Genomic DNA, 14,206 nt, shown 5'->3' on the forward strand with positions numbered 1-14,206 from the left:
TGAAATTCAACTTCTCATTAAAAAGTAATTAGAAAATATTACATGTGCATCCCTATTCTCGGACATAAGTAACCCAAAACAATTCAATAGGTATTTGTATATGCCTTTTAAGCCACATGCTCTTGAAAAATAGAAATTATACAAAGAGAAAGTTAGGGAGTCTAAAATACATAAGGATTTGAAATTACAGATATTCCTGTGTAATATAGTGTACAAGCTTAGCAGCACACCTAGCCTTGAAATCATTGGCGGGGATGAATTCTAGTCCAATAAGCTGCCACCTTTGTTGTGGATGATTTGATAAAAACATATGTTCAGGGTGAACAGCATGTAAAGTTGCCAGATAAAATACAGGCTATACAGGATGTCCAGTTAAATTTGAATTGCAGATAAATGATGAATAAGTTTTTAGACTAAGTATGTCCTAAATAGTGCATGGACCATATTTATACTGAAAAAGTATTTATTATCTGAGATTCAAATTTAACTGGGCATTCTGTATTTTTATTTGCTAAATCTAGCAATCCTAACAACATGGATTATATGGCAGTCTGGGGAGAGCAAAATGGGCTGGACCAATTAATGTCTATAAGAGGCATCAACCATCCTTCATCCAATAAATAAATATTCCTCACTCCCTCCCTTCCTTCCTTTCTCCTTTCCTTCCTTCTTGTCTTCCCTCTCCGCATTTCTTTCATCCTTCACAAATGTTGGTTGTGCTTTCACTATGCAGCAGACTATTTAGCAATGGAAATATAATGGTGAACCAGTAGTCATGCTGATTATAATAGCCAAATGTGCCGGGCCTGCAGCAAGCACTTCACCAACGTTATTCCACTTTATTCTCACAAATAGTCCTATGTGGTAGGGATTGATTCAACCATATTACAGGGGAGAAAAAGGAGGCAGAGAGATTCCACGTGACTTTTCCAAGCTCCCATGATCTTTGAGCCTCACTCATTCATTATCGTCTATCTAGAAAGCCATCACTCCACGCCAAGCACTGTGCTAATCCCAGGGAATAAACCAGTGACCAGGATAAGAGGCTGCCTTTGAGGCTAGTGGCAGACATGTTGATGGGCAGCTCTGGGGTAAATGCTGAATGGAGCACACAGCAGGGGCATCTGCTCAGTCCTGGGGGGAAGCCCAGGAGGGGAATGGTGGTTTCAGAGGCAGTGTGATGTTAGGGGAAGAACTCTGGCTGCTGAGGCCCTCGGGCCTGGCTTCAAACCCCAATGCATCCACTCGCTCCAAGATGTGCCCCACTTCTGTGTCTATAAAATGCGGACATAATCCTCCCCTATGGGAAAGTTGTGAGTATTAACTAAATGTACGCAATTCTTTTCTATAAAGCCTGGCACATAGTAGGCTCATAAGAAAAGATAGATCTGGACGGTCTCTACAGGCCCATACTGTATTCTTCAGCCTCACCTGAAGTACAGAGAACCCACAGCATCTTCCCTGGTTGAGCTAATGAATAACTTAGGCAGGGGCCCCCATGGAAACCTCCACCTGCTATTTGATTCTAACGACAGCAAAGACAGCAAAGCTACCAGGTATTGGCTTCTTCCTAGGAGCCAGGCATGGTTCTTCATATCATCCTCATTTTGCAAAGAACTCAGAGTTTCATGATTTGTCCAGGAACATACAGTAAGCATATGGGTGGGATTTGAACCCAGGACCGGCCAACACTCATCAACTTTTTTCCGCCTCTTGGCTTCTCCTCCACCTTGCCAAAAGGTTTCTAGGCGCTGCATAAAGCTAGGTGTATATCCGTTCTACAGAGAAAAGGCTGTAAAACGTGGCGCAAGAGTTGACAGATGAGCAAGGGCAATCCTGGGCCTCTTGGAGGCTCCAGCTGCAAACCAAATATTGCAACTCAGGGACCTGGGACTGACCTGCGGGATGAAGCAAAGCGTCCTCACTCTCTTTATTGTCATTTCCTTCTTCAGTTAGGTAACTAGACATTTACCATAAGGGTCTAACCAAGAAATGACCCAAATTCCAGTGAAAATAAATGTGTAACAATTTTTTTTTTAAATCCTCATCCTGACTCTCATTTTGGGGAAGCAAAATGAGAATTCAGAAACAGGGTCAGCTACGAGACTACAGCATTTCTAACGCAGTGAGAAACAAATGCGTCATCTCTTTTAATGTTTTCATTTTATCCAAGCGATCTGCCTTAACTCCCCTTGCGCATCGACGCATCTCCGTCTCTGTGGCACTTTCCCCCCTCATTTGGACTTCTGAATGCTCAATCCTGACGTGTATAATTTGGTGCTTTAATATAGAGTAACATTATTTTTCATTTACTCCAATCTGCCATCAGTATCATCTTTTCATTTAACCAGATGCAATTCTTTTTTCTTTCGCTAAATTGAAAATCCATGAGCGACAGGGAGTGCAATGTTTTAATTAGCTCATATTTTTTATATGGATTTATGTCTTTAAAATATATTTGTGTAATTCTTCAGCTAAATTAAAAACGTCTTTCTGCAAAAGTGAGGAGGGGAGAATACAGAGCTAAATTGCGTCATTAAGTTAGGTGGATACAGAGGGGGAGCGGGGGTCCGGCGGAGGGACACACGCGACCACTGGAGCTTCTGCCTGGGCCGATTTTGAACTTGCCCTTCATGTAAAGAAGTCATTTTCTCTAAAGATTTCTCAAAAACCACTTGAGGAAGGATTTTTTTTAAAAGGCTTCTAATAAGTAAACAAGCAGTTACTTTTAACGAACTAATTTGAAACCCAACCTACGGCCAAATAAAACAGGAAAAAAGAAAAGAAAAGAAAAGAAGTCATAATGATAAACAGTTTCCCCTACATTTCTCTTTGTCTTTTTTTTTTAACTATCAAGTTTAAAGCTTTCCACGGTGCTTTTTTCCTACTTTATAGGAGACAAGTGACATTCCGTGGTAAATGGGAGAAAAAGCCGTGCAGAACTGAGATCTCTCTAATGCATTGACACTAACTTGCCCTCTATTGTTGGAAATGAGCAGGCGCTCATGATTGTTCATCAAACGGCTCCTAATGCAGTTAAAGCATTCAGCTATAATTTCTCCTTGCATTTATAATTACTGTCATAGACTGCACACCTCGGTGAGCAGATTAAAGCTATAAACTATTTAGCCGAGGCTCTAAGACGAGGAACTTGATTTGTCTGGCAGGAGTTATTTGTTAGGGAGCTTGACACTTCACATAAAAATGACTCAACTTGATGAAGAACAATGCAGTTTTAGCAATGCGGGGATTTTAAATCAGTCATGACGCCACGCCCTGCAAGAATCGCCGGGCAGTTTGTTAAATGATATGTAGGCCACGGAGATAACGGAATGTGTTAAGGGTACCAAAATAGAAATGGATTTGGTGTGCAGTTGCTTTCTTCCCTGAGTCTTCCTCTGAAAGAACAGGAGTTTGTTGAAAATCAGTGCATGTCATGTTCTCCTATTAAATCCAGTGTAAATGTTACATGAGGCTCACCTGGCAGGCAAAAGGGATGCCAGGAGCTGAAGGCGCACGTCACATTCAGGGGGGTTAGAGAAATTTGTGCTGCTGTTGAGACATTCACTTCCCAAAATCCAGGGATCCTGGGCTATATTGCAAGTGGTGGTGGCTATTTCTCCTTGAATATTCTTTCTTTGTTTATTTCTTTGTTTTTTACTTGCAAGAGGCATATGATATATTTAGGAATAGAGGGCATTCCAACTGGGCTAATCTTCTAGTGATGCTGTGAAAACTCAAAAAAATAATCTGTGTTCAGATTGATAAGAAAGACTGGCACAAATGGGGTTGCAGCCACTGCAGTCCCTTCCCCCCCGCCTCAGTTTGCATGGAGGATTACTTGCCAGGCCAGTGCTCAGCACTGGGTCTGCCCACAGAGCAAGTGCTTGACGAACTTCACTCCTCTCTCTATTCTCCACCTTGATCGCCTGCCTCCAAAAAAATCCCCTTTTGTTTGCTTAAGGCTTAAATCAAGACGTGAAATGGATTGTGCCATTTTACTTGAAGAAATAAGGAGAGTGAGTACAGATTTAACTAAAATAGCTCTTGGGGAAGATGGAAGTACTGGGTGGTGTTTGGGTGCCCCAAGAAAGGATAGACTATATAGCATTCACTGGTCATTTCTTCCCCTCTGACTTCCCTCTTTCTCTCTCTGCAACCAGCTCCCTTGAAAAGTTCCATTTGCTGTGGTCCAAAATCCCCAGTGGCTGTGCCATACTTAGGAAGATCTGCATTGGAGTTTTCAGTGCAGATGATGATGTTGATGATGATGAAGTCGATTAAATGTGGGAAGAAAAGGAAGGACTTAAACAGTACCAGGCACAGTGTTCACTCTTAATACTGTCCTGTCATTGATATTGACAGAGGACTGATATTTACTGAGCAGTCAGTGTCCCGGCTATGGGTGCTCGGCCCTCCCCGTATGTTGTCTCAGTTAATCTTATCCCTGAACTCCATGAACAAAGAACCGTGATTGCACCAGCTTAGAGGTGAAGAAACCAGCCCTCAGACAGATGACGTCATCAGCAAGAGCACACGGCTAGTAAGTGGCAGAGCTGAAAATCAAGTGTAGACAAATGAATGATTTACCTCCAGCCAGAATTTTAGCCAAAAATTCTCTCGGCACCTTTCTGGTATCCTTTGGGTTAGATTCTATTGGGTGATACACCAAAGTGTGAGGTGTGAACACCATCCACAAGTTACCAGCAGGGTAAAAAAGATGAAAGGGCAAAAAAAAAATATGTTTAAATATGCTGAAAGCCCAAATCTTAGACACAGATGACTTTCTACCACTCAGGCCCTCTGGCACATTGGTACTTTCAATGTGCATGGTTTTATCTGGTGTTTTTCCATCTATGCAGGAAAAAAATGATGTTTCAAGTTGTGTTATTTTCAATGCTACATTACTCGATTTCACAGTCAAATAATCCTACTTTTGTTCGCCAGGGGATTTTGTCGTGTTTAATTGTTTATGACTTCCCCTTCCCCCCATATTTGCTGTAGCCTCCACTTCCCCTTTGTTCCTTCCTGTGGATTCTCTGGTGTGCAGTAACCATGGAGATGGGCCCCTATTGGATAGTGTTTGCTCTGGCTTAGAAGTCAAAGAACCAATCAGGACCTCGTCATCCCAGGCATGTAAGAGGATGAAAAGTGGGAGGGCTTTGGAGGCGGAAAGAAGACCTGTCATGAAGTCCCGGGAGACGAGGACCTCCTGATGCCTAAAAATTGCATGCAGGAAGCATATGGCGGCTATGCTCAGGGGGGAGGAACATGGCCTGGGACTGGTGAGGCCTGGCCTTGGGGCTGGGTCTCCACTGCCAGCTGAGGGACCTAGAGCAGATCACGTCACCGCTCTGAACCTCAGCTGCCTCTTCTGCCAAGTGTCCACATGAAGGCGCACCTCACATAGCGTTATTAGGATAAAATTAAAGAAGACCTACCATTATTCTCCTTGTGCAGTATCAGGCACATAGAAATCCTCAGCTAAGGAGAGCTGTTCCCATGATTGCTACAATACAGCGCCCCCAGAATTGAGGTTGGGTGAATGTGTCTAACAATTATAATAATAGCAACAGCAGCAATTATAACGTGCTGGGACCGAGTCACATTTCCTGTCTTGGGAACTTCCATTTGGGAAACACAAAAATGAAACCTTTCATTAAAGAATAAATGTCTGTGACATGTTGGGGGTTTTGGCTGGTGCTAGAACTAGTTGTGGGCAGCCAAGAGACTGGCCCTGCCCCCAGAACGCTGACAGTCCATCACAGAACAGAGACATTACACCATCGAGGCTTTAACTGTGCTCGGCGCGACTACACAGAAGTACTGGGCCGGTGGGAGACCAAGGGGCACAAAAGAGTGACAGTATCTAAGAGGCAATCATAGCTGAGGGACCTTTTGACATCCTCCATGTCTGAAATGACAGTAATACCTGTGTCATTCATCAACCAGGGGATCAAACAGATAAAGTATGTGAAACCCTTAGCACAGCACCCAGAGCGTAACAGAAGCCAATGTGGAGGAATCTACAGGCTTTGCACAGCCCCGAAAAGTACGAGGAAGTGAGAAACGTTCCCAGCTGGCCGTGAAAATGATTTGTCCAGAGGACCCACACCGCCACGAGGCTTGTGCCTCTGGCCTAAGAAATGTCTTTTCTGGAGGTGCAAATGCCTGTGGGAGCAGATGCCTTCAGCTGAATGAGTCCAGCCGTTCTGTGTTCTCTGCGGCTGGAGGATCAGGGACCTCCATTCAGTCGTCCTTTGATTCACACTCTTGGAGAACCTGCCATGTGCCAGGCTCTGCTCTAAGTGCTGGGCTCCACTGGAGAAGAAGAGAAGCCCAGACTTTACATTCTAATCAGAGGACACGGATTGACAATAATACTAACGGTTAACCTTTTTTGAGCACGTAAATAAAAGTAACAACAATTTCCAAGAATGCGGGGCTGCAAAGGAAATACAGAGTAGTGTGAGGGACCGTGACAGGGTGACCTACCTTAAATGTGGGGGTGCAGTGAGGGGAAGAAGGTGAGAAACTTGAGAAGGAGCCAGTCATGTGACAAAGTGGGGCATCCGAGTGTTTGATTCAGGAAAAAGCTGGAGTGTTGAGAGCTAGGGCTGGAGGGGTACGACATGAGTCAGGAGGTGGGAGGGGGCACAAGGCCCATCGGGGCTTTGAAGAACGTCCGAAGAACTTTGGATTTTATTTCCCTAAGCCCACTGGGAAGCCATTGAAAGGGGTTAAACAGGCGAGTAGCATGATCTACTTTGCTCGTTTAGAAGGGGCCTCTGGCTTTTGAGTGTGGAATGGACGAGAGGGGTCAAGAGCAGAAGCAGGAGGCCACTGAGGAGGCTGTGGGAGGGTGAGCGGAAAGACTGTGGTGATTTGGACCGCAGCGGAGACAGGAGCATGGAGAGGAACAAGTGGCTCCAAGGGGATTCTGGGACACTCAGAACCGTGCTTGTCTAGGAAGGAGAAAGGATGTCAGACAAAGGAGACATGTAGGGCATTAGGACAAATTCTATCGGCTTCGTATTGCGGGACCCCTTGTGGGCTCTGGAGGGCCTGGATACAGGTGCTTTCCCCGCACCTCCCCTGGGCCACCCCCAACTCCCAAGCATGCCGTTACTGTCTGTTTCCTAAGAAGAATCCATTTTGATCGAAGTAAACCACTATTTTTATGCTTCTCCAGGAATTATGAAGTACACCACGAAAGGTCCCCGCTGTGCTCGCCTTCCTATTTTTCAATCCTAATTTAATTCCTCTCTCCGTTCTGTAATTCAACCCCCTCCTCTGAGCATCAACGCTAGGTGGTCCCGACTTCAACGGAAGATTTACTGGCAAGATGAAATGGTGGAACACATTGTTTTTTCAAGATGATTTAATGACCTTTTTGGCATCCCCGTGACTGCTGAAATCTTCCGTAATTATGCAGTTTGGCAGCAGAGAGTCCTGTTGATCAGAGGAAGGCTGATGTAGATGTCAAATGTCAATAAATTTGCAATCCATAATTGTAACCGCTTGATGCTGGAGCAGACCGGGAAACGACTTGGTCACGAGGCCATGAATGGTTGAACCAATCCAAGCAGAAAAGTATCTCAAGCATTACACATGCAAAAACATCACCTGATTTTTCCTTCTTGCACCAGCTTACTGTCTCCTTCTCTGCCTGTTTTTTTGTTTTTTTAACCTCTGTCACCACCACTGCCCCCTTCCCCGGAGATGGGCATGCTACATATTGTCCTGTGCAAAGTCCTCTAGCTCCATCTCCACCAAGAGCCAATGATGCTGTAAAGGCAGCCATGGGGTTTCCCCAGAGAACCCCCAGAAGCTCTTTCCGTTCTTGCTGTTGAGGTCTGGTTGGCCCCTGCTGGAGATCAAGCATTGATTTTTTTCTGCTTTGCTTGCTTTCCGGCAGCATATTTTATATCAGAAAGGTCTGTGTCAGGAATTAGAGAATGTTCCTAACAATGGGGAAAAATACCCAAATATAAATATACATTTGTGGGCTTGCACTTTGACAAGTGCAAGTGAACTGGAAGATGCTAGAAAAGCTCTGAAGTCATGGGAACATGTAGCAGAGGCATTTGCTTAATAACTCATCTCATTCCTTGAGCTCACCTTATCAAGTTTTAACCTCTGAATCCTTTAAGTTCCCAGTTCAAAAATGCAGAGCCTCCTCTGTCCTCGTGTTAATTTTTAAATTATACATCATTGTAGAGAGGCCCTTGTGGTCAATATGATGAGCCATTTTCGCATCTGAAATGGGAATTATAACTGAACATTAGCGATTGCTTATAAATCACCGTGAGCCAAGTGACGTCTGTAACCACACAGTATTAACTGGGAAGAAACGCAGTGCACAAAACAGGGCAATCGGAAGGGGCAGGTGATTTTCAAGAGAGGAGGTTGCGAACTGATAATCACAAATTCCTCCCTGTGCCGAGCGATCCCCGAACCCCAGTGGACCTGAGGTGAGGTTTGTCGGAAGCTGGGATTCTGCTTTGTGACTGCCTTTCATTTTTCTTGCAATCTTTTTTTTTAAAGTGGAAAGCTCGTTGGAGACTGAGAAATGTGTGGCTCCCTAGGAATCGGCAAAAAGGCAACAGGACATGTCAATCTGAGGCAGCGTTTCTGCCAGCCCACTGGAATGTGAGCCAGGCACTGGGTTTGCAAATACGAGCACTGAGTGGCTATGCCCACCCTTCCTGGAGAGCACTAGAGAGCAATGTGGGTCAGGCTGCTTGAGTTTGAATCCAGGTCCCTCTAGTCACTAGCAGTAAGAGAAAATGCCCTAACATCTCTAAGTTGCAGGGTCTTCGTCTATAAAATGGGGATAACTGTCCTATCGAGGGGTTGCTGGGGAGGGTTGAAAGAGATAATCCAGGTAACACTTTAAGTCAACGGTTCTCAAACTTGAGCGTGCATCAGAATCATCTGAGGGGCTTGTTAAAACCTGTATGGCTGAGCCCCATCTCTGGAGTGTCATATTCAGTAGATCTTGGGTGGAGCCAGATAATTTGAATTTCTAACGGGCTCCCAGATGATAACATGATGTTGGTCCAGGGACCACCCTTTGAGAACCACTGCTTTAAGCACAGTACCTGGCATATTGTAAGTGCTCTAAAAAGTTTGCCCTCATTAGCTTTCATTCAGTCTTTGAGCCTGTCTGACACTGTCCTGTGTGAAGACGAAGCACCAACCATCAGGAAGATTCTAGCTTAGTGCACAAAATCAAGTCAAACCAAGATGGCGAGTCCATCCAGATCATCCATTAGAGGCCTAAACAGAGAGCAGAAGCTGGAGTACAGAGGCAACCAAAGGAGAGAACCAAAATCTAGGAAAGCGGGAGGTAGTCCAGAAGTTTGCATGACTCTCTGCTGAGATCACTTCAAGGGATAGACAATATCAACTCAGTTGTTTCCACTTATCAGGAGGAGTTTCCCATCTGAAGAGCCTTGATTGGTGGTCAAGGGAATAGGTCTTCCTCTTGACTTAGCTTCATACTAACTCTGAAAAGATGGGGCCATAAAATTATTTTGGAAGCAATAGTTTTAACAGTTTTAACTGTTTAGCATGTGAACTCTAACTTGTGTTTCGCAAAATCTCTTGTTTATAATTGACTGCAGGTCAAGTCAAATTTAGTAAAACAGTAAATTGATCAGCTCATCCAAGGATAGGGCTGGTTTCATGCACAGATGGATCTGGATTGAAAGGATGTATGTCATCAGAACTTGAGCTTTCCTGGTCTTTCAGCTCAGATTTCCTTGGTGTTGTCTTCATTTTCAGGTGAATGTCAAGATTGCCTGGACCAGCTTCAAGGTTATAGCCCACCAGCTTAGGAGTTTCCATGAAAATAGTGCCTGTTTCCCAAGTGTGCCAATCAAATGTGGAGATTGAATTTAATTGGCCTTTGGGTCACATACTCTTCAGCGTGGATCAGACGCACACTCCTGGAAGCATTGGGTAGAGTCAACACTTTACAACTTGGGCTGAGATTGGTATGCCCAGAGGGCTTGGGACACTACTGGTTTTGCGGGGAAGATGACCCTGAATCCAATTCATCTTGCTCAAGCTTGACCTAGGCCATCTTTTCACTCTCCTGACATCTGCTAACTTTTTGATTCTGAAATAGTGAGTGGCCCCACTGTTTTCTTGGTATCCCAGCTTTGGATCTACGGACTCGCCTCTTTCTCTCATCCCTCCCACTTCTCTCCATTTCATCACTAATTTTTCTTGATTGGACCTCCATACTGCTTTCTCCACTTGACCCCTTCCACTTTTGTTTCCACAGCAGTTAGGTTAGCTGAAGTACACCCTATGTCTTGCAAGGACTGATGCAGTAGTCACCTTTAGATCTTCTCATCTCTGCTTACTACCCTGCACCAGTTTTCCCAGCAAATAACTGCCAGATTAAAAGTCAGAATTCAAAGCTCATATCATAATAAGAACTACTATTTCTTGAGTGTGTATTCTACCTCCAAGACTTCAAATATCTTTCCAATCCTTATGTTAACCATTCTCACCATTGAAATCTCAACGTAATATCATCTTCCCTGAAAATCTAAATCAGGAGGCATCAAACATTTTTTCAAAGGGCCAGATAGTAAGAATTTTCAGAGTTGCAGCCACAACAGTCTCTGTCACAACTACTTAGTCTGCCACTGTAGCAAAAAAGCAGTAACAAGTGATATGTAAATGAATGGGTATGGTTATATTCCAATAAAACTTTATTGATAGACGCTGAAAACTGAATTTCATATAATTTTCATGTGTCATAAAATAGCATTCTTCTTTTGACTCTTTTTCAACGTTCTAAAAATGTAAAACCCAGGGCTGGCCGGGTGGCATAGTGGTTAAGTTCGCATGCTCTGCTTTGGTGGCCCGGTGTTCACGGGTTCAGAACCTAGGCTCAGACCCACACCACCTGTCAAACCATGCTGTGGTGGTGACCCACATGCGAAATGTAGAGGAAGATTGGCAACAGATGTTAGCTCAAGGCCAATCTTCCTCACCAAATAAATAAATAAAAACAGAAAAAAATGTAAAACCATTCTTAGTTTGTGAACCCTACAGAAACAGGGGGTGGGCTGGGTTTGGCCCACACGCCATAGTTTACTAAGCCCTGATCTAAAGCCATCCAGCCCTCTCATGTGTCTCTTTCTCATCACTCTGTTTTATTCCCTTTATCACATCTACAGCTATCTGAAATTATGTTATTTGTGTATTTCTTTGTGTGTAGGCACTGTGCTAGGCTCCAAGGACATAGCGGTGAACAGACTGACATCTTCCTTCCCCTCACAGATCTTATAGGAGGACAAAGACAAGCAGCTAGAAACAAATGAATAAACAAGATCATTTCAGATCCCATGAAAGAAAGAAATAAAGTACTAACAGCCTGGGCAGCAGTGGTGTTAATCTACTTTGGGTGCTCCAGGAAGGCCTCGGTGAGGGGCGACATCTGAGATATGAAGGGTTGAGGGAGCCAGTCCTGAAATGAGTCAAAAAAGGATTTCAGACAGGGAAAGCAGGTGCAAAGGCCCTGAGGCAAGTATGAGCTGGGCATGTTGGAGGAAACTGATAGAAGGCCATTGTCGCTGGAACTCTGTGAGCTCAGGGTGAAATAAGTTTGAATGTTTAGCACAGACCCAATTGTGCAGGCCATGGTGATGAGTTTGGATTATTCTAAGCTCATTGAGGGGTTTTAAATAGAGGAATGGCATGACCCAGTTGGTACTTCTAAAGATGACTCTGGCAGCTGTGTACAGAGTGGATCGCAGATGCGCGCGCATGTGAATGTGCCTTTCTTTCCCTACCAGGAAGCTCCTTGAAGACCTCAGACACGGGCCCTGCCCATATTAAGCCCTCAACAAAAAACTTTGTGAAATTAATGCGTTAATTAAAACCATTAACACAACATAACTTTTTCTTGACCCCTTGACAGTGAGGCTTTTTACAGCCAGGTTCCTGAAGCAGGTCAATTGATATCATAAAATTCAAAAGTTACAGCTTATAACATAGAGTGACCTCCCATTATATAATGTGGCAAAACAAGCAAATTAATACCAGAGGTAATAAATGTCTAGGCACTAATGTAGCTCGAGGATGAAATATGCTCCCCCTGCTCTGGGAGTAAGGATTCAGAATGAGGATCGAATTGCCCAGCACCATCTAAATGGAGCACCTGGTTTCTAGAACCAGCTCGTTTGAATGCAGCCCACGGAAGTATTTTCCATTCTTCCACATCATTCAGTCGACAGATATTTTTGGATGCATGCTCTGTACAGGGACGAGGCCAGGCACTGGGATCCCGAACTGAGCGAGACAGAGAAGGTTTCTGCCCCTCATCGAGCCTCTGTACTGGTTGGTCACGAAGGAGGGCACAGCAGCCAGTAAACAAAGGCAATAATTTCAGTGCTGTAAGTGCTAAGAATACAGGGCATTGGAACAGGGAAGCAGAGGGCGACTTAGATGAGTGGACAAGGAAGGCCTTTCTGAGAAAGGGACATTTTTGCTGAGACCTAAAAAGATGAGAAGCAACTTGACCATCCACTGAGTCAAGGAATGAGAATGTCAGGCAGGAGGAATAGCACGTACAAAGTTCCTGAGGTGAGAAAGGGCTGGGTGTGTGCAAAGCATTATCCAGCACAGCGGTTGGCCAACTTGTTTTGTCATAGGACCAGTAGTAAATATGGCCTTTGCAGGCCATGCGCTGTCTATTGCAACTACTTGACTCTGCCTTTCCACCAGGAAAGCAGCCATAGATGATACACAAACGAGCAGGTGTGACTGACTTCCAGTAAAACTGGAGGTAAGGACTGGGCTCTGGGCCTCCCGTCTCGGTCATTGGTGAAGGGCCATCGGGGGCATAAACTTGCAGGCACTGCGGGCACACTGCGCGTGCAGGCAAAGCAGCTCCAGTCGCCGTAGGCGGTCCACGGCAGAGGGTTGCAAGTGCATCAGTCAGAGGGGAAAACCTGCAGAAGCCAGGAGAGGGGCGTAGGATGTAGTACAAGGAAGCCAAAGGCATCTCTACAGCGCCCTCTTCAGGTGGGCTTCACTTGTGTCTAGGTTCTTACCCCATCTGAGGGTGGGGACACTCCCTGCAAAGCCTGTCATGACAGCAGACAAATGAGAGGAATCATGTGCCTCAGCCCAGGAATGCCACCTTCAGATACAAAGAGCAGTGCACACAGCAACCAGCCAGCCATTTTGTATTTATTCCTTCTGATCTCCAGCCTGAAAGGTGCAGCTAGGAAATGCACATTCTTGGGCGTCAGAACTGAGCTCAAATCCCAACTCTGTCGCTTATTAGTTGTGTCACTGTCATCAGGTTACGGACTTTTCTGAGGTCCAGTCAACAAATATGAATTGAGCATTGTCTATTTTGCAGCCCCTGTTCTGCCCTCGAGGGGCTTAGAGTCAAACCTCAGTTTCCTCAGCTATAACATGGGGATAACACTATCCCACTGAGAGTCTGTGGTGAGGGTTAAATGAGGAAGCTCCCAGCACCACGCACACAGTAGGTGCTCAGTCCAGGCCAGCTCCCCCTCTCTCTCTGGTTTGCGTGGGAAGGCTGTTCACCTGCATCTCTGATGGCTTTCAAAAGCCTGGTCTCCGTATACTCGCAACTTGGATCAGCAACAGCCTCCTGTGGGCCTTTTGCCCTGTTCCCGGGACTGAAGCTGGACCTTGCCTAATAGCACAGTGCTCTCACTCACTTGTGCAATCACCAAATATTTATGGAGCACTGATTATTGGCCAGGCACCACTGAAGCCCTGAAGACACAAACTTTGATAACGATGACTCTTAACATGAACATTGAGGGAGCACACGACCGGCGTTCTCCCCTATGTCCTCCCCGAATCCTGGGAAGTAGGTTCTGTTGTGGATCCCCATTTCACAGAGGAAAAAACAGAGCCTTAAAAAGGCTAAGGAAGCAACAAACCAGAATTTGAACATGTATTTGATAGATTCCACGCCCCCTTCCAGAACACATACACTGTCCTGATCCCCGAAGAAAATAAGGGTTAATACTTCTCAGTGCTTCCTATGTCCAAGGCACTCTTTTAGACACTTCTATGCCTTCTGTCTTTTTATCCTCCCTGCCGTCACACCACATGTGTCCCTGGGGTCACCCCCATTTTACAGAGGAAGTAGCCAAAGGTCACAGAAATTAAGTGACTCGCCCATGACCACAGAGCC

At 45.0% G+C, this 14,206-nt stretch overlaps 1 protein-coding gene across 2 annotated transcripts in view; it reads left to right on the forward strand.

The window, feature by feature from the left end:
• The window catches only part of TSHZ2 (teashirt zinc finger homeobox 2), a 434,675-nt gene that overhangs the window by 257,340 nt on the left and 163,129 nt on the right, over positions 1 to 14,206 (forward strand). The window lies entirely within an intron of this gene.

The sequence above is a fragment of the Equus quagga genome, chromosome 12 (genome assembly GCF_021613505.1).
Source record: "Equus quagga isolate Etosha38 chromosome 12, UCLA_HA_Equagga_1.0, whole genome shotgun sequence".
Taxonomy (NCBI): Eukaryota; Metazoa; Chordata; class Mammalia; order Perissodactyla; family Equidae; genus Equus; species Equus quagga.